At 45.8% G+C, this 25,952-nt stretch overlaps 2 pseudogenes; both read left to right on the top strand.

Annotated features, from left to right (window-relative positions):
* The first annotated feature begins 88 nt into the window (after positions 1-88).
* LOC118261333 (zinc finger CCCH domain-containing protein 11A-like) lies at positions 89-7,173 on the top strand (annotated as a pseudogene).
* A 5,333-nt stretch (positions 7,174-12,506) lies between these two features.
* Positions 12,507-20,789, top strand: LOC118261331 (zinc finger CCCH domain-containing protein 11A-like; annotated as a pseudogene).
* Positions 20,790-25,952: the final 5,163 nt, after the last annotated feature.

Genomic DNA, 25,952 nt, shown 5'->3' with positions numbered 1-25,952 from the left:
CCTATCGCTGTCATGATCTGGAACTGTGCATCTCTTTGCAACCCTTAGGTGCATGTTATCACGAGCTTGTCTTTCTTTGTGTCTTCAGAAAAAGCGCAGTGAGATTCCGTGCTACTGGGAGAAGCAGCCAGTAGGCTGTCAGAAAGCCAACTGTGCTTTTCATCACACAAAGGGACGTTACATCGATGGAGTCTTCTTACCACCAAGCAAGAGTGAGTTTAGGTCCTTTTCTTTAAGTACTGAAGAATTAATTTTGAATATTACTTAGTGGGTGCCAATCCTGTAGGAGACATCAGGTAACCGTTCATCTGTGAGTGCAGGAAAAGGTGTGCAGTCCTAGGTGGTCAGCTAAACCGAGTGTCCTGCTGGTGTCCTGCTGGTATTTGTTTTCTGCTTTCATGCTCAGCTTCTCTCTGCTTTGTGTGATATTTGCCTTGCAGTTTGCTTTCTGTTGTTTCATCTTCTGCTGGGTGGTAGGGAGATGTGTTGTTGTTTGAAGGGAAGTCATTGTTCACGGTGTGAACAGTGATGGGATGGGCAAAAGGAGATGCTGAATTCATTGTCTGTGCGGGTTATCTGCCTTACCTACCATCTTCGTGCATTGTGGTCAAAGTTTTAAACTGCCATATTACTGATGCTCCTCCTCTTCCTCTAGCTCCACTGCCAAGTCCGCCTGAGTCCGCGGACGATGATTTGAAAGTGGCTCAGATGTCACTGCAGCAAAAGAAACTTTCTGTCCAGTCCAATCCCTCTCCATAGCTAAGGGGGGTGATGAAAGTGGCAAACTCTGAAAATGTCCCAAGCCCTCCACACCCTCCAGTTGTAATCAATGCTGCAGATGATGATGAAGATGATGATGGTGAGCATGTTTTGGTTCTTGGAAGGAATTTGTGCTGTAAATGAATGTATAAATCACAGATGACTGAGGTCTGACTAGCGATTGGGCAGGCAGTCTGGTCAGGTCACTGGTGGCTTTGTCTGGCAGTCAGTGGACAGAACCTGAAATGTTGGAGGAAAGCTTAGAACCACTCTTGGCTTTAGCTGGTCTGTTGTGTAAAGCTCTATGTGAAACTAGGAAGGAAATTCCTTTTTTTCTGTCTCTCTGAAGAGTAATATGTTGTGTAGTAGTTAAAGCTGCAGAGAGAATCTAGAGTCCCAGATGTTTTGTCCTAGGGTAGTCCACTTACGAGTTCATCAGGTCAGTGTAGCTGTATTAAAAAAAAAAAAAAAAAGCTTTTTTATATGAACCATGGACTGAAGTGTCATTGCATGAGCTACGTAATCACGAACATCTGGTCTATGCATAACTGAATAGATTTTTCCCCTTCAGACCAGCTTTGTGAGGAAGGAGAAGAAAGTAAAACTCCCGTCCAGCAACCAGCTGAGGAAGGCCAAAATGGATTACGGATGATTTCCACTCGGAAAGCCAGTGCTACTACTGCTAAACAAGGTATTCCGGCACCTGTAGTAGGATAAATCGGAAGGAGAACTTGACAATTAACTCGAAAGCAGTGTGGCGTAAAAACACAACAGAATGTAGGGGTGCTGAATGGTCGGTTATTTCCATGATCTCATTTCTACCTAATAGCATCATGTGCCCATTGGGTCAGAAAGGTGAACGCCTTTTCTTTACTTTTGGAGAACAAAACAGGGCCACAGCATGGAGTTGAAATGGCTGCACGTGCAGCCTTGCAACCACTGTTGAAAGCCATCTCTAACGCTAGAGGGATCTAATATCATGTAAACGGATTAAAATTAAAACTACAATTTTTACCCTGAAGGGTGAAAGGAGGGGCAAAATGCCATTCATTCTATGGTTCTTCCACTTGTGAGGAGTGTTGACAGGGTTTATTCTAAATGCTTCTGAAAGTTGCTGAGCACTAAGAAGCCTGAGGATCTGTGGTCCTCAGTGAGCGCCTCTAAGCCTTAGTCTCATTAACTGTTTTCTGTTTTCAGAGGACGGTCTGAATTTTGGCATAAAAACACTTGAAGAAATCAAATGGCAGAAAATGAAGGAAAAAACTAAGAGACACGGTGGTGAGTTAATATTCCCTACTTTCTTACCCTGTTCACCTTCATCCGGTTGATGTTCTTTTTTTAAAAAAAAAAAATTCTTCCAGTAATACCGGGTAGCTGGCTATGCTTTGGTGAATACAACTATTTGCCAAAGAAGTGAAATTTTATTGGCTTCGGAATGGCAGGTGATGGTGGCTGGGAGCTGCTTGAGGGATAGACTTCCATTTTTAGCTGGGGGCATCGAGCAACCTGATTCTCAGCCAGCTGGTATTCTAGATGGGAAGTCCAAGGGCAACCAGAGGCAAATTAGTCACCTCTCTTATTTACATGCTCTGGTCACTGTACGTTTGACAGTAATGAATAATTAAAGTTTTTTGTTCTTTGTGATAGTTTTTTATGTTTGGTAAACTTCCTTCTGTTTTGCTTGCTCTGAACAGAAGGTCCTTCAAGATCTTCTCTTCCTCCCGTCGATTCTATGATTTTTCCTGCTCCGGAAAAGGAAAATGTCCGGACACTGGTGAGAACTGTGACACTGTCTACAGAGGAAGGTAATAATTAATGCTTTTGTTTTGATTTCATTACTCCTAAACTGGAAGGTTAAGCAAGAATGAAGACAATTCCCCCATGTTAGCCTGCTGGTGCTGCCTTCTTCTGTTGAAAACATGCTTTTATGCTGAAAGTCCCTGGTTGTACTGGAAAGCTTTGGTGCTCAGGTTAAGTGCAGCAGCAGGAGAAAGAAAAAAATGTGTCAGTATGCAAAGAGGGGGATAACTGAAAAACAGGAGAGTAACGAGAAGAAAGAGCCTAGAAGACAGTGCTATGTAAGAAGCAATTTCTGAAGCTTTAAAGAGGCTGACAGTGGCAGGTGTGGACAGGAGTGTGATAGGAGTCTGTGTATAAATGCTATTGTTTAGAGTTGTGCAAATTCCTTTTAACGGGAAAGAAGTGAAGAAGTACTTTTACTCATAGACATTCACCTTAGAAAGGAATATTTCTCAGCATTTGTACCTAATAATATTCTGCTTGCTTATGCAGCTTTGTTCTGCACAAAGTATAGCTGTCAAGCAGACTCAGATTCATTCTCTACTATCTCAGCTGGATTTGAAGCAAACACTGAGACTATTAATACTTTTTCTAAGTTAATCATAGTTGAAAGATGAGTTTGTGTGGTTTAGCTGTCAAAACAGTGTCTTACTGGGTTTTTTGGACATGGGCTAACAGTATAATATTTCTAATGGCTACTGGTTTCTATGAAATAGAAAAATTTTACTTTTGTTTTAGGGGAGGAACCTGTGGTTCGACTAGATCTCGCTGAGAAACAAGGAAAACGGAAAGCCTCCGTGGGTAAGAACTCTTTATGAGCTGTTATTTAGGTGCCGCCTTCTATATAGGACTGCATTAAAGAGTCTTTTTGACGTATGAGAGGAAAATGCATTGCAGTGGAGATCTGCGTTGACTGCAGAAATGGCAAAAAAAAAAAACACATTTAGCAGCTGAAAGGCAATTTTGTGAAAATATGCTTGAAAAATAGAAGCTTGTGGTTGACTGTTCTCAAATCTTCCTGCAAAGAAATGTTCTTAAAATATTCCTGGTTTTCTCTGTCTGAAGCTGATGTAAGCGCCCTTCCAGTGAAGCGCAGCCTTGCTGAAAGGCTGGGGAAGAAGGTGGAGGTTCCGCGAAATGCTGACAAAGCACCAAAGAGAGGTACAGCTCCTAAACAGGCATCTGGATTTGATTCCCGGGTTTTGTATTCAGGCTTTCTGTTTGTCCTTTTCCTGTGATGTTTCTTTTTGCATGGTGGCTGAGGTCTTAATCACTGGGATTCAAAGTTACCTTTCCTGTCTTGTTTTCAAATGTGAACACAAAGTTGACGTTTATGCAGCCTCCCTAATTTGTTCTTTTTCTGTTTTGCAGTTCAAGTTGCCAAGTCTGTGAAGGAGAGACTAGGATTACCTTTTCAACAGACTAGTACTGCGAAAGGTAACAACTGGCTATTGAATATACTTTCTCCTTCTTCCTTCCCGTGAACTTAGACCGTTTTCATACAGCCCTAAAAATTAATTGAAATGAAAACAAAGACCTGATTCCTCTTGCTTGAGTGCTGAAGCTCTTCTGACAGCCGCTATCAGAAATGTGGCTCTAGGTGTGTGTTTATTTTCCACTTGTGCCTTGTCGAGGTTTTAAGCTGCTTCTGTGAACCATCGTGTACAATTAGAATAGAACCACTGCCAGGAGCAGGAATTGGAAATGCAGTCTGAAAAAGTAATAAAGTAAACTAGCATTTCTGTGTAGCAACTCTGTCTGGATAGGGCTGGTCTTCAAAATACAACAAGTGGCTCAGAGGAGGAGGAGAATGTTAGGCTATTGTCCTAAGATGCGTTATTGGGAACGCTCAGGATTAGTTTTCCTTAGTACTGTGACAATTTTGGAGACTTGAAATATTGTTGGACTCTCTTGAAATGTTGGTGCTTCTCATTTCTTGATGATGACAGGGAAGGCTGCTAAGCCAAAGGGAGAGATCCATGTGAAAACACTGGAGGAAATCCGTCGTGAGAGAGCTCTTCAGAGCCGAGAAACTCAAGCAAAGCCCAGGCTGAATGGCATGGTAAAACCAAAGATCCCAGCGCAGGGGCAAAAATTCAGGGTGAGCCCAAGAAGCAGCAGAGTGTGCTCACTCTGTGCGGGCCCAGCAAAGTGCAGTCGAAGGAGCCGGCAGGTAAAGCAAGGCAGAAGGAGAAGTGCGTGTTAAAACCTTGGAAGAACTAAAGCGCGAGAAAGCTCTGCGGATGCAGCAGAGTGGAGGAAATGTGCCAGCTCCCCCAGCACAAGCTGGACCTGCCCCAGCAGGGCAGAAATGCTTAGGGAACACAAAGCTAACAGGTAATCAGATGCTTGAATACCTGCCCCGGTGAGGTGCTTCCCATATTGAGCAAGTTCCGTTTGCTCAGGATCTGCCTCGCTTTTCCTCAATGCAGAGGATAAAAGAGTTGAAGGCTACAAAGTTCAAAGGCAAGGAAGGCCAGAATATGCAACCATGTCTGTTTTCATTAATTACGTGATGGTGTTCTGCATTTCCCGCTAGAAATTAACTCATTGAGGGGCTTTTTAGTCTAATTTTGGTATTCTGTTTTTTCTGCCATCTGTTTATGGTATGGAGTCCTCCCTGTGTTGAGTTCAAGTTCACCTTCCTCTTTGGCATGTGTTGCTTAACTTGACACGTGTATGTGTTTGTAAAGCATGCCTCAACGTCTTAATGTGGGGGGCCAGTTTCTGTCCAAAATGACAGAGGATCAAAGGCCTCGTTGTTAAGATGATATCAACTTTGTAAAATGAGATTGTGTGAGGGAGCTAAGGAGGGCTTAAAGGCTGCACGGATTGCACATTGTAGCCTTTCTCTCGGTCTCATGGGACACGAGGAAATAAACAGACAAAGAAAACAAGGACCCAGAGCAAGACTGTATCAGTTCTCTCTTCCTTTTACTCTAGCCAACTTTAACATGGTTGCGAAGCCTTGGGATGGGAAAGTCGCTTCCCCCAAGAAGAAGGCACTGAAACGTGAGGCACCTGGGAGTTTTCCCTCTGCTGGAGCAGCTGTGAAACCCCGGACTGCCTTTGATGCTGACACCATGGGACCTCCAGCCAAAAAAGCAGCTATGGTAAGGACAGGGGCTAATGCAGAAATGGATCCCTTGTAAATTTATACCCTCCTTAGGAGAAAAGATGGCAAACTCCAATGTTCTACAGGCCTTCTGTTTCCTTTGAAATCCAGTAGCTGCCTACAGATTCTTGTAGTACCCTTCCATATTTATTAGATTAATGGCACTATTTACTTAGTACTCTGTGATTCTGTGATTTCTCTGGTGTGGAGGATTTTGTCCATTAATGCTGTGTTCTTAAAAGACACAAGCATTAGTAACCTCCAAGTGAATAGTAACTTTCTTCAGGAGCACCTTGGTTTTGTATTTTGGCTAAGGCTCCGCGCTGCCAGAGGAGAAGCAGCATGGAGGAAAAAGCTATTAAGGAATCTTTTACCCATGGGTCATAAATACTGTTTTGCTGCTTTCTAGGCTGTTCCAGCCGTGCTGGAGCACGTCCCAGCCACCAGACTTGAAGAAAATCCCCAAAACAGGTGATGACCACAACTTGTTCTTTTTCTTAATCGGTGTATATCCCCAGTGAAACCTAAGTTCTGTCACATGTGGGGAAAAAACGAGGGTTCTGAGATAATTAAAGCCCAAATCCATCAGAGGAATAAGTCCCGTGAAATCACTTTCTAGCAGCTAGCAGGAATGCTTAATTAGACTTACTTTCTTTAAATGCTGCAAGTCGCTACAGCTTTCCAGTGACTTCTTGGTCTGTCTGAATACCTAAATGAGGATGGGTGAAGTTCTTCTACTTCTTGTGAGGTGATAAATGATGAGTAGTGTCCTCTGCCTTTTGGTCCTCAGAATGCCACCGAACAAACCTACAAGGTGACAAGACTGCAGGGAGAGCAGAGGGAAGTGACGGTGCAGATCAGCTTCCTGTACTGGGGAGCAAACTCTGCTGAGTGTGCCATGGGAAAAATGACAACTTAGTAACAGATATTTGCAGATGGAGACTTCTTAACATTTTTACAGGAAAATTAATAAAGGTGGCAAAGTGGCTCTTGCTACAAAAATTGAACCATCTTTGCTAGACTGCGGGTGCTCTGGCTTCACAGACAAAGCCCCAAACTGAGAAATGTACCTGCTAATATATTGGGCTCTAAATGTAGCCTGGGTTAATTGAAGAACAATCCCTGTGTAAGATTGAAGTGCAGGAGGGGTTGGCTACGGTTTTAAGAGCCGGTTTGCAGAAAAGGGATTTCCCGTTAAGAAATGGCCTATACTGCTTGTTCTCTTCCTTGCTCTCCCAAGACCTGCAGCACATCTTGGAAGCCAGGCAGAATCTGTGGAGCCGATGGAGTTGTCAAGCTCGACTTCAGCTTCTTCCCAGCTAGAAGAAGCAAGGACACGCCGGCTGAGTTCCCCAGGCAACGCGCCCTTATCGGACGAGGATTTTGAGATGCTCCTTTGGGAACTCTCAGACGGCATCCTGGAAGCCGAACTCGACTTGGAGCCAGGGAAGGCTGAGGATGACCTCCTCCTTGAACTTTCCAAGATGATTGACGATTGAACTGCAGAGTCCTAGGGTATATTTAAAAAAAATAAATAAATTAAAACTCTTCTTCTTGTTGGATACCCCGAGGTGATCCTTTTTCTACCTGAGGCTTTGCAATGAGACTTAAAGCACAGTTTGAACTGGTAGAAATTGGCAGGAGCTGCACTCAGTTGTCCTAAGTTTCCCTGCTGGTCAGAGTTAAGGTCTTGTGCATCCGTTCTGTAACTATAGGTGGCTACCTTGGATATCAAGAGGACAAAGCACTTGTTTCTTTTGGCACAGAAAGATGTGCATCGGCACGCTGTGGTGGCTGTGAATTGACGTAGTGACTGAGCGATGCTCTGAAGGCTTAAACGTAAAGCTTCTTCCTTCCTCCCCCCTTGGCACAACTCGATGTTGGGCACATTGTGAAGCTTCGGTGTTCTGATTTCTCGGACAGTTGATACCCAAATCCCGGAGTGACTCTGTCAACTCGTGGCTTTTATTTGTGTATGCCATTGTTTTGACTGTAATCTTTTCAGGTGATGAAGCTGTAGGGGCAGGAGGGAGCAGAATAATTATTCTAGCGTTGTGGACCAAACATGCTGCCAGGAGTGGTGGGGGGGGGGGGTCAGCCCACCCAGCCTTACTTTCAGATCAGGGATGATAAAATGGGGTGAAAAGCAGCAGCTCTGCGATACGGCTACGCTACCCCCACTCCCTTCTCTTGTGCTGTAGCAAAGTTCCCCCAAGCTTTGGTTGGTGCTTTTTGCTGGTGAGAGTAGGACTCCAGGGCGAGTAGTCGAGACTCTTCTGCAGTACTGGGTCAATTAAGGGTTGGTTTAAGTGCCTCTTGGTTTTTAAAATTGCTCCCCTGAGCTGCTGGCTCTGCTGCCTGCTCCAGCAAATGTTCGGGTGCCATCAGCGTCGCACTTGGGCGTGGGCACTGACCCTGCGGAGGATAGCTGAGACTCGGGTGTATTGTGTACCCTGCCACCAGTGATCGTTTTCCCCTAGCAGATCTATTTTGAATTTTCTGAAATTTTAGAGGAACTTGAGGCTCTTTGTGCTATGATTTGTGAAGCTGTAGGGGCCCTCAGGCATTTGCTGCTGGCAGAGGAAAAGCGCTTCTGGAATTTGTTGTAAATACTTTCTGTTTCTCGTTCAGAGAACTTTCTCGTTCAGGGCACGGAAGCCCCACACAGTCCTTGAGCTAGCAGGGTGCTAAGGAGGGTGTTGGAGATTTTGCATCCAATTGCAGCCCTTTGTTGCTGCAGTGACAGGTTCCTCAGATTCTTTCTAACAGGGTTTAACTTGTTGAGAATCTTTTTGGCAGTGTTTATTGTGGATCAATCAGTAAAAGTATCTTAGTGGGCCCGTGAGGGATTTGGGGCTGTGGTGCAGTAACCCAGCGTTTACAAGTGTACTGATAGGCATGCTTGTCAAATAACACCTCCAGATCAGAGAGTGAGAGCGGGCAGGGTTTGGATAAATCTGTCACTTCTTGCTGCTTTGGACAGAGCCTGTAGATTAAACCCTTGTGCTGTTCATAAGCTGGGGTATCGGATGTGTCGGTTGGGTTTTTATCATTGGATTTTTTTTGTATCCGTTTGGAGATCTGTCTGTTCTATTTAAGTTTCCCCAAGAGAGCTGAGTTGCTTGGTGCATCGACCAAAGATAAGTTCCCTGGCTGACTTGGGACAACCAGTCCCCTCTTTTTCTGATCACAAAAAACAAACAAAAAAAAAAGAAAAAAATTTGACTGTAACTGTAACTCAGAAACTAAGATTACCTGAATGGAGAGAAATGAATTTTGATGCACAGGCTGTGCTAGAAATCTGTTAATCAGCATTCAGTTTTTCAAAACTTGAATTTGTGTCTCATCATCATGAAAAGTAATCAATTCACGGTGGGAGATCCTTTCCTGAAAGGGAAGGACAGAACTACGAGTCTTGCTGTGGGGCCTTCCCGGCGCAGTTCTGCCATTCCGAGAAATAATACGTCAGGAGTGTCCCAGCAGCGTTCCCAGGAAGAAAGCTTTGAGGGGCAGCATGACACACTTGATTGGCTAAAGCAGCTTCAGCGTACAGCTGCTGCCGGGATGGTAATTCTAAGTTGTGTTAAAGTTGGTGAGTTCCTTTCAGCATGTAGTAAAGATGTAACGTGCCGATGTCGTTTGGGAACAGGAGGCATTCCGTGTCACCAGCAGTGGGCACATAGGGAACGAAACTAGTATCTTACGAGGTCCTCCACATCTGCCTTTCATTTTGTCCTTGGTTTGCCAGCTGGAGCTTTCAGGAGGTGAGGAAGGAGGCTGTCCCAGTCAGTAGTTGAGGTGTTGCAGGGTATTTGTGATGCAGTGCTTGTAAAATTTACCTGCCCGCATCTCCTGTTACAGGCAGCCCCCCCTGGGCCCTGTGAGACGGGGAGCTGCTGCCCGGGGTCAGGGCCAAGGTCCCCTGTCAGGCCCAGGGCCGCCCTTCCCCTCGCCTGCCCTTCCCTGCCGCTCCTCAGCCCTTGCTCAGGCCTTTTGGGCCGTCTGGCCGTCCGTCTGGCCCTCTGTCCCTCCGTCCCACCGCCGTGCCCCGTCCCTGCCGTCTCCCTAGGGAAGCAAAGAGTCCCTGGGCTGCCTTCAGGGGGGAGGTTCTGCTGAGGAAATTAAAGCCCCCCTTAACAGGCGCCTTGCGAGTTCTTTTGAGTTCCAACCTTCTGCCTTCCTTTCGTAGCAGTGCCTCTGAGGGGTGCGCTGTAAGGTAGGCGTCGTCTGGCGCGCTGCTCCTCCGTTTCCCAAAGGAACTGCCTTCCGGATCTGACTAAGTCTGGATGCAGCGGTTGTCACCTTAATTTCTCCTTTAGTTTGCTGAAAACCAGCCGCTTGGGTGACCTTGGTGTTTGTTTCTTAAAACTTGGCTCGAGGAGGTCTCTGTTTCCTTATGCTGATGTTCACGATGAAAGTGCAGAAGGGATGCTTACTGTTGCCCGGGTCAGTACTGTTGCCAGGATGGGAATGTTTAGCCTACCGGCCCTCTGGTGCTGTTAGGCTGCACTCGGAGTGTGAGCTCTGGGCCTTATTTCGAAACTACGGCGTTATTTGAGTGTACAGAGCCGAGATATTCTGCGGATAGGTGATTCTCAAACCACGTCAGGACCACCGCTGTGGCGTGTGCTGGAGTCGGACGCGCGTTTGACTGATCAGGCGGAGCAGGTGAATTGAATTTGTTGCTGGATGGCGAGGTGTTCTGGGGAAGAGCTAGTCTAAGGAAAACTTCCTCTTACTGCCCCTTCCCATCTCCAATGGCCACTGCCTGGGGAAATTGGTTCTTTCTGAGATTAACTACAACGTTACAGTGAGGATGAGGAATCATCATTACTCCCAGAGTTATTTGCTGCCACGCCGCAGCGTTGATTTCAGAGATTTAAAAATAAAAAAAAAAAAAAAAGGAAAAAGAAAGGAAGTATGTATTCTTTTTTCACATACTCTCTTTTCTTTCCCCGAGAGTAAATGTTGTAGCTTCAGCAGTACCCTTCCTCTGGAAACGATTCCCAGTGCCTGCTCAGACACTGGGGAGGAAAATGACAGAGAGAGCAATGGAGGAGAGCCACCCGATATAAATAAAGGAAAAAAGGGGTTATGGATTAAGGGAAAGCCACTACAGAACAAATTGGTGCTATCTAAAAATTGGTTAAGGGTTTGGGACCTGCAGGTGCTGCCTACACGTGCGTGTGTTGCAGTCGTGCCTGTTGCCACTGCGCAAAATGGAGAGAGCTTCTTTGTCGAATGCAGCATGTTAAAGCATGCGCCATTGCCTGGAAGAAAAGCACGGCCTTCCCTCGTGTGGGACTTCTTCCCTATTGATCTGTGGTTTACCTGAAGGTTTACCATAACCTGCATATGTTTCAAAAAAACAAAAGAAACAGAAAACAAAAAGCAACACCAACACTAAAGAGTGGCAAGGCAGATGCTCATGTGGGGACTCTGACTCATGGGTGACATCACCAAGCAAAGCACTGTGAGCGCTTCGGGTCGGGGCTGCTGTGGCGAGCCTCGCAGGCGGGAGGGAGAGCGGGTACGGTTCGCCTCTGGCGGGTCTGTGTCAGCCCTCTGCCCGGTGGCTTCGTTAGCAGTGAGAGTTTGACTGCTGTGTTCCCAGCTTTGGCTTCTGCACCGAGCGTGTGGCAGAGCCCGCAAGCTGCTTGCTCAGCTGGAAGAGGAAGAGGAGTGACCTCAACTGTGCCAAGGTAAAGCAGAACTGTTGAAAAGATTTGTCAAAGATGCGGGTTGTACCAGCGCAGCCGCTGCAGCTGCAGCAGGTCCTGGAGCATTGGAGAAGACAGAGAGGGCTTTCTTCGTGAAAAGAATGCTGTAAAAGTGTTTTCGTGCCGGAAAGTAGGACAAACGCCTCGTTGTTTGGATATCCTCTATTGACCTGGCACACTGGCATTACAGCATACCTGGCACACTCTTTGTATCGTTTGTGAAAAAAATAAAATAAAATAAAAAAAAAAGTGTTTTAGTGAGGGCAGGCCAATGGTGAGTGGCAGCGATGGTGCTGTTGGGAACGTGAAGTTCAGGAAGCACTTCTGGGTTTTTCTGCTCTTTCATGTGACTTTTTGCCCTGTGAAGGTGGTGTATTGAGCTCTTTTCTTAGCAACAACTAGGTTTCAAAGCAGTTACAGTTTAACATCTACATGCTTGGGTGTTATTAACACAGCATTGCATACTGAGCTGGTGCTTGGTAGGAGAAAACAGAAATCTTACCGGGGAAACTCTGGGAAACCTGGGAAACAGAAAACTTACCGGGGAAGTTAACTGGAAGTCTTTGAAGATCGATAACTTTGCTGAGGTTGTCCAGGTGGGTGAACTCGAAGACCCACAGGGACTGGAACATGCTATTTAATGCGTTCATACTGCGTTCTGTAGGAAGTTATTGTAGCCATAGTTTGATTCATTGCCTTGCATGTATGATCAGGTGGGGTTTTTAAGAAGTGACTCCATTTTCAGGCTCTCCAGGTGTGCTCCAAGTCATATTATTGAGGACGTGGAAGAGAACGCTTGCTGACAAAGCTCCTGGCAGCTTTACAGATCTTTAATTTAATATTGTGTTTAGTTCATGTAACAGCTGATTTCAAGGCATTGCTCTCCTCAAGAGACTAATTTGTTAACAGAAGAAAACTGGAAGAAATGCTTGTTACTCATTATTTTTCACTTGTTGGTACTTTCTTTAGGGTTACTTTTAAAAAGAAGATTTCACTGATCACAAGCCAGTAGAAAGACTTTCAAACCCAAGCAAGGGTGAAGACAGCTCTCTCCAAGAGCAGGAGGAAGTCCCTGTGGAGAGAACCCGAGCTTGTTATCAGAACTTGTCAGCATGTCTAAACAAGGAGACGATTGCTACTTCTATTTCTATTCTACCTGTACCAAGGTATGGCTGGGTTTCTTTTGCTTTGCTTTTCTTTCTTTTTTTCCATTTTTTTCAGGAAGGAGTAGAGTAGGAGGAGGAGGCACACTGGTCTTTGGTTAACTTGATAACCAGCTAGATTCTGAATTCAATGGTAGCAACGTGAGGCAGTAGCATGGAGGTTTTTGAGGCTGTCCTATATTTTCCTTGTTGGTTTCCTTTTGGTTACAGGGAGACAACTGTTCCTTCCGCCACTGCGAAGCTGCTCTGGGGAACGAGACAGTGTGCACGCTGTGGCAGGAGGGTCGTTGTTTCAGGAATGTCTGCCGATTCAGACACATGGAAATGGATGTGAGTGCCTAAAGATGTGTTCTCAAAATAAATCAACAAAAGCGTTTTTCAGTGCCGTAGGTGTGCTGCTTGTGCTTTTGCAGGATAGATTCATTTGCTTTGAAATTACACTGGTTTCTGTTACCAGGAGAGAGGGGGTGGGAGGAAGGAGAGGGAAATAAAATCAGTGCCTTCGGTATGTCTTAGCAAGATTTTCTTTTATTAGATGCCGACAGTATTTTCTCAACAGATGCAGAATAACCGCTAAATAGCCTGCTAAAACCTGCTGGAGCAGGGGGGTAATAACAGGCTGTACTAGCCTCCTGAGAGCAGGCTTGAGAATGATCTATCAGGTGTCTTGTGTCCCGCAGTCCTTCAGATAATGCTGTTGTAGCTGCCTGGGGTAGGAAGCAGTGGGGCAAGTTAAAGGTGCAGAAGAACAAAGTCTCCAAGAAGTAGTTCTGGATAGAGTTAACCTAGGCAATTTAAGATGTTCTTTTTCCCTCTGAAGAATCCTAGTATAAGCCTACGTGTATTAGTTTAACCCACCCTAAACTGCTGTCTGAGAGTGCCTGTCTTCTCAAACCTGAATGATGACAAAGCTAAACGTGCCTAGTGGTTACAGCTTATGCAAACTTTGTGAATATGCCCGGAAATACTCTACTTAAGTGACAAACTGACCTTTGGAATGATGTTTCAGCACTGTATTGTGACAGCCCTATCGCTGTCATGATCTGGAAGTGTGCATCTCTTTGCAACCCTTAGGTGCATGTTATCACGAGCTTGTCTTTCTTTGTGTCTTCAGAAAAAGCGCAATGAGATTCCGTGCTACTGGGAGAACCAGCCAGTAGGCTGTCAGAAAGCCAACTGTGCTTTTCATCACACAAAGGGACGTTACATCGATGGAGTCTTCTTACCACCAAGCAAGAGTGAGTTTAGGTCCTTTTTCTTTAAGTACTGAAGAATTAATTTTGAATATTACTTAGTGGGTGCCAATCCTGTAGGAGATATCAGGCAACCGTTCATCTGTGAGTGCAGGAAAAGGTGTGCAGTCCTAGGTGGTCAGCTAAACCGAGTGTCCTGCTGGTGTACTGCTGGTATTTGTTTTCTGCTTTCATGCTCAGCTTCTCTCTGCTTTGTGTGATATTTGCCTTGCAGTTTGCTTTCTGTTGTTTCATCTTCTGCTGGGTGGTAGGGAGATGTGTTGTTGTTTGAAGGGAAGTCATTGTTCACTGGTGTAAACAGTGACGGGATGGGCAAAAGGAGATGCTGAATTCATTGTCTGTGCGGGTTATCTGCCTTACCTACCACCTTCGTGCATTGTGGTCAAAGTTTTAAACTGCCATATTACTGATGCTCCTCCTCTTCCTCTAGCTCCACTGCCAAGTCCGCCTGAGTTCGCGGACGATGATTTGAAAGTGGCTCAGATGTCACGGCACCAAAAGAAACTTTCTGTCCAGTCCAATCCCTCCCCATAGCTAAGGGGGGTGATGAAAGTGGCAAACTCTGAAACTGTCCCAAGCCCTCCACACCCTCCAGTTGTAATCAATGCTGCAGATGATGATGAAGATGATGACGGTGAGCATGTTTTGGTTCTTGGAAGGAATTTGTGCTGTAAATGAATGTATAAAGCACAGGTGAACTGAGGTCTGACTAGCGATTGGGCAGGCAGTCTGGTCAGGTCAGTGGTGGCTTTGTCTGGCAGTCAGTGGACAGAACCTGAAATGTTGGAGGAAAGCTTAGAACCACTCTTGGCTTTAGCTGGTCTGTCGTGTAAAGCTCTGTGTGAAACTAGGAAGGAAATTCCTTTTATTTCTGTCTCTCTGAAGAGTAATATGTTGTGTAGTAGTTAAAGCTGCAGAGAGAATCTAGAGTCCCAGATGTTTTGTCCTAGGGTAGTCCACTTACGAGTTCATCAGGTCAGTGTAGCTGTATTAAAAAAAAAAAAAAAAGCTTTTTATATGAACCATGGACTGAAGTGTCATTGCATGAGCTACGTAATCACGAACAATCCGGTCTATGCATAGCTGAATAGATTTTTCCCCTTCAGACCAGCTTTGTGAGGAAGGAGAAGAAAGTAAAACTCCCGTCCAGCAACCAGCTGAGGAAGGCCAAAATGGATTACGGGTGATTTCCCCTCGGAAAGCCAGTGCTACTACTGCTAAACAAGGTATTCCGGCACCTGTGGTAGCATAAATCGGAAGGAGAACTTGACAATTAACTTGAAAGCAGTGTGGCGTAAAAACACAACAGAATGTAGGGGTGCTGAATGGACTCGATTATTTCCATGATCTCATTTCTACCTAATAGCATCATGTGCCCATTGGGTCAGAAAGGTGAACGCCTTTTCTTTACTTTTGGAGAACAAAACAGGGCCACAGCATGGAGTTAAAATGGCTGCACGTGCAGCCTTGCAACCACTGTTGAAAGCCATCTCTAACGCTAGAGGGATCTAATATCATGTAAATGGATTAAAATTAAAACTACAATTTTTACCCTGAAGGGGGAAAGGAGGGGCAAAATGCCATTGATTCTATGGTTCTTCCACTTGTGAGGAGTGTTGACAGGGTTTATTCTAAATGCTTCTGAAAGTTCCTGAGCACTAAGAAGCCTGAGGATCTGTGGTCCTCAGTGAGCGCCTCTAAGCCTTAGTCTCATTAACTGTTTTCTGTTTTCAGAGGACGGTCTGAATTTTGGAATAAAAACACTTGAAGAAATCAAATGGCAGAAAATGAAGGAAAAAACTAAGAGACACGGTGGTGAGTTAAGATTCCCTACTTTCTTACCCTGTTCACCTTCATCCTGTTTGATGTTCTTTTTTTAAAAAAAAAATTCTTCCAGTAATACCGGGTAGCTGGCTATGCTTTGGTGAATACAACTATTTGCCAAAGAAGTGAAATTTTATTGGCTTCGGAATGGCAGGTGATGGTAGCTGGGAGCTGCTTGAGGGATAGACTTCCATTTTTAGCTGGGGGCATCGAGCAACCTGATTCTCAGCCAGCTGGTATTCTAGATGGGAAGTCCAAGGGCAACCGGAGGCAAATTAGTCACCTCTCTTATTTACGTGCTCTGGTCTCTGTATGTTTGACAGTACTGAATAATTTAAGTTTTTTGTTCTTTGTGATAGTTTTTTACGTTTGGTAAACTTCCTTCTGTTTTGCTTGCTCTGAACAGAAGGTCCTTCAAGATCTTCTCTTCCTCCCGTCGATTCTATGATTTTTGCTGCTCCGGAAAAGGAAAATGTCCGGACAGTGGTGAGAACTGTGACACTGTCTACAGAGGAAGGTAATAATTAATGCTTTTGTTTTGATTTCATTACTCCTAAACTGGAAGGTTAAGCAAGAATGAAGACAATTCCCCCATGTTAGCCTGCTGGTGCTGCCTTCTTCTGTTCAAAACATGCTTTTATGCTGAAAGTCCCTGGTTGTGCTGGAAAGCTTTGGTGCTCAGGTTAAGTGCAGTAGCAGGAGAAAGAAAAAAAGGTGTCAGTATGCAAAGAGGGGGATAACTGAAAAACAGGAGAGTAACCAGAAGAAAGAGCTCTAGAAGACAGGGCTATGTAAGAAGCAATTTCTGAAGCTTTAAAGAGGCTGACAGTGGCAGGTGTGGACAGGAGTGCGATAGGAGTCTGTGTATAAATGCTATTGTTTAGAGTTGTGCAAATTCCTTTTAAAGGGAAAGAAGTGAAGAAGTACTTTTACTCATAGACATTCACCTTAGAAAGGAATATTTCTCAGCATTTGTACCTAATAACATTCTGCTTGCTTATGCAGCTTTGTTCTGCACAAAGTATAGCTGTCAAGCAGACTCAGATTCATTCTCTACTATCTCAGCTGGGATTTGAAGCAAACACTGAGACTATTAATACTTTTTCTAAGTTAATTATTGTTGAAATAGGAGTTTGTGTGGTTTAGCTGTCAAAACAGTGTCTTACTGGGTTTTGTTGGACATGGGCTAGCAGTATAATATTTCTAATGGCTACTGGTTTCTATGAAATAGAAAACTTTTACTTTTGTTTTAGGGGAGGAACCTGTGGTTCAACTAGATCTCGCTGAGAAACAAGGAAAACGGAAAGCCTCCGTGGGTAAGAACTTTTTATGAGCTGTTATTTAGGTGCCGCCTTCTATATAGGACTGCATTAAAGAGTATTTTTGACGTATGAGAGGAAAATGCATTGCAGTGGAGATCTGAGTTGACTGCAGAAATGGCAGAAAAAAAAAAACCAAAACCATTTAGCAGCTGAAAGGCAATTTTGTGAAAATATGCTTGAAAAATAGAAGCTTGTGGTTGACTGTTCTCAAATCTTCCTGCAAAGAAATGTTCTTAAAATATTCCTGGTTTTCTCTGTCTGAAGCTGATGTAAGCGCCCTTCCAGTGAAGTGCAGCCTTGCTGAAAGGCTGGGGAAGAAGGTGGAGGTTCCGGGAAATGCTGACAAAGCCCTGAAGAGAGGTACAGCTACTGAACAGGCATCTGGATTTGATTCCCGGGTTTTGTATTTAGGCTTTCTGTTTGTCCTTTTCCTGTGATGTTTCTTTTTGCATGGTGGCTGAGGTCTTAATCACTGGGATTCAAAGTTACCTTTCCTGTCTTGTTTTCAAATGTGAACACAAAGTTGACGTTTATGCAGCCTCCCTAATTTGTTCTTTTTCTGTTTAGCAGTTCAAGTTGCCAAGTCTGTGAAGGAGAGACTAGGATTACCTTTTCAACAGACTAGTACTGCGAAAGGTAACAACTGGCTATTAAATATACTTTCTCCTTCTTCCTTCCCCTGAACTTAGACCGTTTTCATACAGCCCTAAAAATTAATTGAAATGAAAACAAAGAACCGATTCCTCTTGTTTGAGTGCTGAAGCTCTTCTGACAGCCACTATCAGAAATGTGGCTCTAGGTGTGTGTTTATTTTCCACTTGTGCCTTGTCGAGGTTTTAAGCTGCTGCTGTGAACCATTGTGTACAATTAGAATAGAACCACTGCCAGGAGCAGGAATTGGAAATGCAGTCTGAAAAAGCAATAAAGTAAACTAGCATTTCTGTGTAGCAACTCTGTCTGGATAGGGCTGGTCTTCAAAATACAAGTGGCTCAGAGGAGGAGGAGAATGTCAGGCTATTGTCCTAAGAGGCGTTATTGGGAACGCTCAGGATTAGTTTTCCTTAGTACTGTGACAGATTTTGGAGACTTGAAATATTGTTGGACTCTCTTGAAATGTTGGTGCTTCTCATTTCTTGATGATGACAGGGAAGGCTGCTAAGCCAAAGGGAGAGATCCATGTGAAAACACTGGAGGAAATCCGTCGTGAGAGAGCTCTTCAGAGCCGAGAAACTCAAGGCAAAGCCCAGGCTGAATGGCATGGTAAAACCGAAGATCCCAGCGCAGGGGCAAAAATTCAGGGTGAGCCCAAGAAGCAGCAGAGTGTGCTCACTCTGCCCGGGCCCAGCAAAGTGCAGTCGAAGGAGCCGGCAGGTAAAGTCAAGGCAGAAGGAGAAGTGCGTGTTAAAACCTTGGAAGAACTAAAGCGCGAGAAAGCTCTGCGGATGCAGCAGAGTGGAGGAAATGTGCCAGCTCCCCCAGCACAAGCTGGACCTGCCTCAGCAGGGCAGAAATGGTTAGGGAACACAAAGCTAACAGGTAATCAGATGCTTGAATACCTGCCCCGGTGAGGTGCTTCCCATATTGAGCAAGTTCCGTTTGCTCAGGATCTGCCTCGCTTTTCCCTCAATGCAGAGGATAAAAGAGTTTAAGGCTACAAAGTTCAAAGGCAAGGAAGAGCCAGAATATGCAACCATGTCTGTTTTCATTAATTACGTGATGGTGTTCTGTATTTCCCACTAGAAAATTAACTGATTGAGGGGCTTTTTAGTCTAATTTTGGTATTCTGGTTTTTTCTGCCATCTGTTTATGGTATGGAGTCCTCCCTGTGTTGAGTTCAAGTTCACCTTCCTCTTTGGCATGTGTTGCTTAACTTGACACGTGTATGTGTTTGTAAAGCATGCCTCAACGTCTTAATGTGGGGGGCCAGTTTCTGTCCAAAATGACAGAGGATCAAAGGCCTCGTTGTTAAGATTATATCAACTTTGTAAAATGAGATTGTGTGAGGGAGCTAAGGAGGGCTTAAAGGCTGCACGGATTGCACATTGTAGCCTTTCTCTGGGTCTCATGGGACACGAGGAAATAAACAGACAAAGAAAACAAGGACCCAGAGCAAGACTCTATCAGTTCTCTCTTCCTTTTACTCTAGCCAACTTTAACATGGTTGCGAAGCCTTGGGATGGGAAAGTCGCTTCCCCCAAGAAGAAGGCACTGAAACGTGAGGCACCTGGGAGTTTTCCCTCTGCCGGAGCAGCTGTGAAACCCCGGACTGCCTTTGATGCTGACACAATGGGACCTCCAGCCAAAAAAGCAGCTATGGTAAGGACAGGGGCTAATGCAGAAATGGATCCCTTGTAAAATTTATACCCTCCTCCAGGAGAAAAGATGGCAAACTCCAATGTTCTACAGGCCTTCTGTTTCCTTTGAAATCCAGTAGCTGCCTACAGAATTCTTGTAGTACCCTTCCATATTTATTAGATTAATGGCACTATTTACTCAGTACTCTGTGATTCTGTGATTTCTCTGGTGTGGAGGATTTTGTCCATTAATGCTGTGTTCTTAAAAGACACAAGAGCATCAGTAACCTCCAAGTGAATAGTAACTTTCTTCAGGAGCACCTTGGTTTTGTATTTTGGCTAAGGCTCCGCGCTGCCAGAGGAGAAGCAGCATGGAGGAAAAAGCTATTAAGGAATCTTTTACCCATGGGTCATAAATACTGTTTTGCTGCTTTCTAGGCTGTTCCAGCCTGTGCTGGAGCATGTCCCAGCCACCAGACTTGAAGAAAATCCCCAAAACAGGTGATGACCACAACTTGTTCTTTTTCTTAATCGGTGTATATCCCCAGTGAAACCTAAGTTCTGTCACATGTGGGGAAAAAATGAGGGTTCTGAGATAATTAAAGCCCAAATCCATCAGAGGAATAAGTCCCGTGAAATCACTTTCTAGCAGCTAGCAGGAATGCTTAATTAGACTTACTTTCTTTAAATGCTGCAAGTCAGTACAGCTTTCCAGTGACTTCTTGGTCTGTCTGAATACCTAAATGAGGATGAGGTGAAGTTCTTCTACTTCTTGTGAGGTGATAAATGATGAGTAGTGTCCTCTGCCTTTTGGTCCTCAAGAATGCCACCCGAACAAACCTACAAGGTGACAAGACTGCAGGGAGAGCAGAGGGAAGTGACGGGTGCAGATCAGCTTCCTGTACTGGGGAGCAAACTCTGCTGAGTGTGCCATGGGAAAAATGACTAACTTAGTAAACGGATGTTTGCAGATAGAGACTTCTTAACATTTTTCCAGGAAAATTAATAAAGGTGGCAAAGTGGCTCTTGCTACAAAAATTGAACCATCTTTGCTAGACTCCAGGTGCTGTGGCTTCACAGACAAAGCCCCAAACTGAGAAATGTACCTGCTAATATATTGGGCTCTAAATGTAGCCCTGGGTTAATTGAAGAACAATCCCTGTGTAAGATTGAAGTGCAGGAGGGGTTGGCTACGGTTTTAAGAGCCGGTTTGCAGAAAAGGGATTTCCTGTTAAGAAATGGCCTATACTGCTTGTTCTCTTCCTTGCTCTCCCAAGACCTGAAGCACATCTTGGAAGCCAGGCAGAATCTGTGGAGCCGATGGAGTTGTCAAGCTCGACTTCAGCTTCTTCCCAGCTAGAAGAAGCAAGGACACGCCGGCTGAGTTCCCCAGGCAACGCGCCCTTATCTGTAGACGAGGATTTTGAGATGCTCCTTTGGGAACTCTCAGACGGCATCCTGGAAGCCGAACTCGACTTGGAGCCAGAGAAGGATGAGGATGACCTCCTCCTTGAACTTTCCAAGATGATTGACGATTGAACTGCAGAGTCCTACGGTATATTTAAAAAAAAATAAATAAATTAAAACTCTTCTTCTTGTTGGATACCCCGAGGTGATCCTTTTTCTACCTGAGGCTTTGCAATGAGACTTAAAGCTCAGTTTGAACTGGTAGAAATTGGCAGGAGCTGCACTCAGTTGTCCTAAGTTTCCCTGCTGGTCAGAGTTAAGGTCTTGTGCATCTGTTCTGTAACTATAGGTGGCTACCTTGGATATCAAGAGGACAAAGCACTTGTTTCTTTTGGCACAGAAAGATGTGCATCGGCACGCTGTGGTGGCTGTGAATTGACGTAGTGACTGAGCGATGCTCTGAAGGCTTAAACGTAAAGCTTCTTCCTTCCTCCCCCCTTGGCACAACTCAATGTTGGGCACATTGTGAAGCTTCGGTGTTCTGATTTCTCGGACAGTTGATACCCAAATCCCGGAGTGACTATGTCAACTCTTGGCTTTTATTTGTGTATGCCATCGTTTTGACTGTAGTCTTTTCAGGTGATGAAGCTGTAGGGGCAGGAGGGAGCAGAATAATTATTCTAGCGTTGTGGACCAAACATGCTGCCAGGAGTGGTGGGGGGAGGGGGGGTCAGCCCACCCAGCCTTACTTTCAGTTATCAGGGATGATAAAATGGGGTGAAAAGCAGCAGCTCTGCGATACGGACTACGCTACCCGCACTCCCTTCTCTTGTGCTGTAGCAAAGTTCCCCCAAGCTTTGGTTGGTGCTTTTTGCTGGTGAGAGTAGGACTCCAGGGCGAGTAGTCGAGACTCTTCTGCAGTATCTGGGTCAATTAAGGGTTGGTTTAAGTGCCTCTTGGTTTTTAAAATTGCTCCCCTGAGCTGCTGGCTCTGCTGCCTGCTCCAGCAAATGTTCGGGTGCCATCAGCATCACACTTGGGCGTGGGCACTGACCCTGCGGAGGATAGCTGAGACTCGGGTGTATTGTGTACCCTGCCACCAGTGATCATTTTCCCCAGCAGATCTATTTTGAATTCTTTTCTGAAATTTTAGAGGAACTTGAGGCTCTTTGTGCTATGATTTGTGAAGCTGTAGGGGCCCTCAGGCATTTGCTGCTGGCAGAGGAAAAGCGCTTCTGGAATTTGTTGTAAATACTTTCTGTTTCTCGTTCAGAGAACTTTCTCGTTCAGGGCACGGAAGCCCCACACAGTCCTTGAGCTAGCAGGGTGCTAAGGAGGGTGTTGGAGATTTTGCATCCAATTGCAGCCCTTAGTTGCTGCAGTGACAGGTTCCTCAGATTCTTTCTAACCAGGGTTTAACTTGTTGAGAATCTTTTTGGCAGTGTTTATTGTGGATCAGTCAGTAAAAGTATCTTAGTGGGCCCGTGAGGGATTTGGGGCTGTGGTGCAGTAACCCAGCGTTTACAAGTGTCACTGATAGGCATGCTTGTCAAATAACACCTCCAGATCAGAGAGTGAGAGCGGGCAGGCTGGTTTGGATGAAATCTGTCACTTCTTGCTGCTTTGGACAGAGCCTGTAGATTAAACCCTTGTGCTGTTCAATAAGCTGGGGTATGGGATGTGTCGGTTGGGTTTTTATCATTGGATTTATTTTTTGTATCCGTTTGGAGATCTGTCTGTTCTATTTAAGTTTCCCCAAGAGAGCTGAGTTGCTTGGTGCATCGACCAAAGATCAGTTAAGTTCCCTGGCTGACTTGGGACAACCAGTCCCCTCCTTTTTCTGATCACAAAAAAAACGAAAAAAATTTTTTGACTGTAACTGTAACTCAGAAACTAAGATTACCTGAATGGAGAGAAATGAATTTTGATGCGCAGGCTGTGCTAGAAATCTGTTAATCAGCATTCAGTTTTTCAAAACTTGAATTTGTGTCTCATCATCATGAAAAGTAATCAATTCACGGTGGGAGATCCTTTCCTGAAAGGGAAGGACAGAACTACGAGTCTTGCTGTGGGGCCTTCCCGGCGCAGTTCTGCCATTAAGAGAAATAATATGTCAGGAGTGTCCCAGCAGCTGTTCCCAGGAAGAAAGCTTTGAGGGGCATCATGACACACTTGATTGGCTAAAGCAGCTTCAGCTGTACAGCCTGCTGCCGGGATTGGTAATTTTAAGTTGTGTTAAAGTTGGTGAGTTCCAATGCATGTAGTAAAGATGTAGTAAAGATGTAATGTGCCGATGTCGTTTGGGAACAGGAGGCATTCCGTGTCACCAGCAGTGGGCACATAGGGGAACGAACTAGTATCTTACGAGGTCCTCCACATCTGCCTTTCATTTTGTCCTTGGTTTGCCAGCTGGAGCTTTCAGGAGGTGAGGAAGGAGGCTGTCCCAGTCAGTAGTTGAGGTGTTGCAGGGTATTTGTGATGCAGTGCTTGTAAAATTTACCTGCCCGCATCTCCTGTTACAGGCAGCCCCCCCTGGGCCCTGTGAGACGGGGAGCTGCTGCCCGGGGTCAGGGCCAAGGTCCCCTGTTCAGGCCCAGGGTCACCCTTCCCCTCGCCCTGCCCTTCCCTGCCGCTCCTCAGCCCTTGCTCAGGCCTTTTGGGCCGTCTGGCCATCCGTCTGGACCTCTGTCCCTCCGTCCCACCACCCTGCCCTGTCCCTGCCGTCTCCCGAGGGAAGCAAAGAGTCCCTGGGCTGCCTTCAGGGGGGAGGTTCTGCTGAGGAAATTAAAGCTTCCCCCTTAACAGGTGCCTTGCGAGTTCTTTTGAGTTCCAACCTTCTGCCTTCCTTTCGTAGCAGTGCCTCTGAGGGGTGCGCTGTAAGGTAGGCATCATCTGGCGCGCTGCTCCTCCGTTTCCCAAAGGAACTGCCTTCAGGATCTGACTAACTCTGGAGGCACGCAGTTGTCACCTTAATTTCTCCTTTAGTTTGCTGAAAACAAGCCGCTTGGGTGACCTTGATGTTTGTTTCTTAAAACTTGGCTCGAGGAGCTCTCTGTTTCCTTATGCTGATGTTCACGATGAAAGTGCAGAAGGGATGCTTACTGTTGCCTGGGTCAGGACTGTTGCCAGGATGGGAATGTTTAGCCTACCGGCCCTCTGGTGCTGTTAGGCTGCACTCGGAGTGTGAGCTCTGGGCCTTATTTCGAAACTACGGCGTTATTTGAGTGTACAAAGCCGAGATATTCTGCGGATAGGTGATTCTCAAACCACGTCAGGACCACCGCTGTGGCGTGTGCTGGAGTCGGACGCACGTTTGACTGATCAGGCGGAGCAGGTGAATTGAATTTGTTGCTGGATGGCGAGGTGTTCTGGGGAAAGAGCTAGTCTAAGGAAAACTTCCTCTTACTGCCCCTTCCCATCTCAAATGGCCACTGCCTGGGGAAATTGGTTCTTTATGAGATTAACTAGAACGTTACAGTGAGGATGAGGAATCATCATTACTCCCAGAGTTATTTGCTGCCAGGCCGCAGCATTGATTTCAGAGATTTTTTTTTTAAAAAAAAAAAAAAAAGGAAAAAGAAAGGAAGTATGTATTCTTTTTTCACATACTCTCTTTTCTTTCCCCGAGAGTAAATGTTGTAGCTTCAGCAGTACCCTTCCTCTGGAAACGCTTCCCAGTGCCTGCTCAGACACTGGGGAGGAAAATGACAGAGAGAGCAATGGAGGAGAGCCACCCGATATAAATAAAGGAAAAAAGGGGTTATGGATTAAGGGAAAGCCACTACAGAAGAAATTGGTGCTATCTAAAAATTGGTTAAGGGTTTGGGACCTGCAGGTGCTGCCTACACGTGCGTGTGTTGCAGTCGTGCCTGTTGCCACTGCGCAAAATGGAGAGAGCTTCTTTGTCGAATGCAGCATGTTAAAGCATGCGCCATTGCCTGGAAGGAAAGCACGGCCTTCCCTCGTGTGGGACTTCTTCCCTATTGATCTGTGGTTTACCTGAAGGTTTACCAGAACCTGCATATGTTTCAAAAAAAAAAAGGCAAAACAAAAACCAACACCAACACTAAAGAGTGGCAAGGCAGATGCTCATGTGGGGACTCTGACTCATGGGTGACATCACCAAGCAAAGCACTGTGAGCGCTTCGGGTCGGGGCTGCTGCGGCAAGCCTCGCAGGCAGGAGGGAGAGCGGGTACGGTTCGCCTCTGGTGGGTCTATGTCAGCCCTCTGCCCTGGTGGCTTCGTTAGTAGTGAGAGTTTGACTGCTGTGTTCCCAGCTTTGGCTTCTGCACCGAGCGTGTGGCAGAGCCCGCAAGCTACTTGCTCAGCTGGAAGAGGAAGAGGAGTGACCTCAACTGTACCGAGGTTTCCTGGTTTCAGGTAGGACAGAGTTAATTTTCCTCCTAGTAGCTGGCAGGGTGTTATGTTTTGGATTAGGATGAGAAGAGCGCTGATAACATGCTGATGTTTTAATTGTTGTAGAGCAATGCTTACACCAAGCCAAGGACTCTTCAGCTTCTCGCTCTGTCCTGCTAGCGAGCAGGCTGGGGGTGCAGCAGGAGCTGGGAGGAGACAGACCCAGGACAGCTCCCACAGCCGTTCCAGCTCCAGCTCCCGCAGCCGTCCCGGCACCCACAGCCGTTCCAGCTCCCGCAGCCGTTCCCACTCCTGTGGCTGGGTCAGAGAAACGAACTGTAGCAGTGCAAGTTGCCCCTGCAGAGGGTACTCCAACCCCTGTGGCAGGCCCTGTGGCTGGGTCGGAGAAACGAACTGTAGCAGTGCAAGTTGCCCCTGCAGAGGGTATTCCAACCCCTGTGGCAGACCCTGTGGCTGGGTCGGAGAGGCGAGCTGTAGCAGTGCAAGTTGCCCCTGTAGAAAAGGTGAAAAAATGGTATAGAGACTCAGGTAGTTTAGAACGCAGAAAGTCTTCTGCTAAGTCTGGGCGTGGAGAAGACGAGGCTGGGCCATCAAGTGTGCAGGAGGATGAAGATGAGGATGAGGATGTCAGACAATCAACAGTAACTACCCGAACCCTATACCAGCGTGAGCTACGAGATGTGCGAAAAGATTTTGGTCGCTGTATAGGTGAACAGCTTGTCACCTGGCTGCTCCGGTGCTGGGACACTGGAGCCAATGGTGTGGAATTAGAGGGCAGGGAAGCCAAGCGGTTGGGATCCCTTGCTAGAGATGCAAGCATTGATAAAGCAATTGGAGATGGAACACGATCTCACAGCCTCTGGAGGCGTCTCCTGTTAGCTGTGAAGGGAAGGTATCCCTACAAGGAAGAACTTGTA

The sequence above is a fragment of the Cygnus atratus genome, unplaced genomic scaffold (assembly GCF_013377495.2).
Source record: "Cygnus atratus isolate AKBS03 ecotype Queensland, Australia unplaced genomic scaffold, CAtr_DNAZoo_HiC_assembly HiC_scaffold_50, whole genome shotgun sequence".
In the NCBI taxonomy this organism is placed as follows: Eukaryota; Metazoa; Chordata; class Aves; order Anseriformes; family Anatidae; genus Cygnus; species Cygnus atratus.
This window is presented reverse-complemented; position numbering and strand designations above follow the sequence as displayed.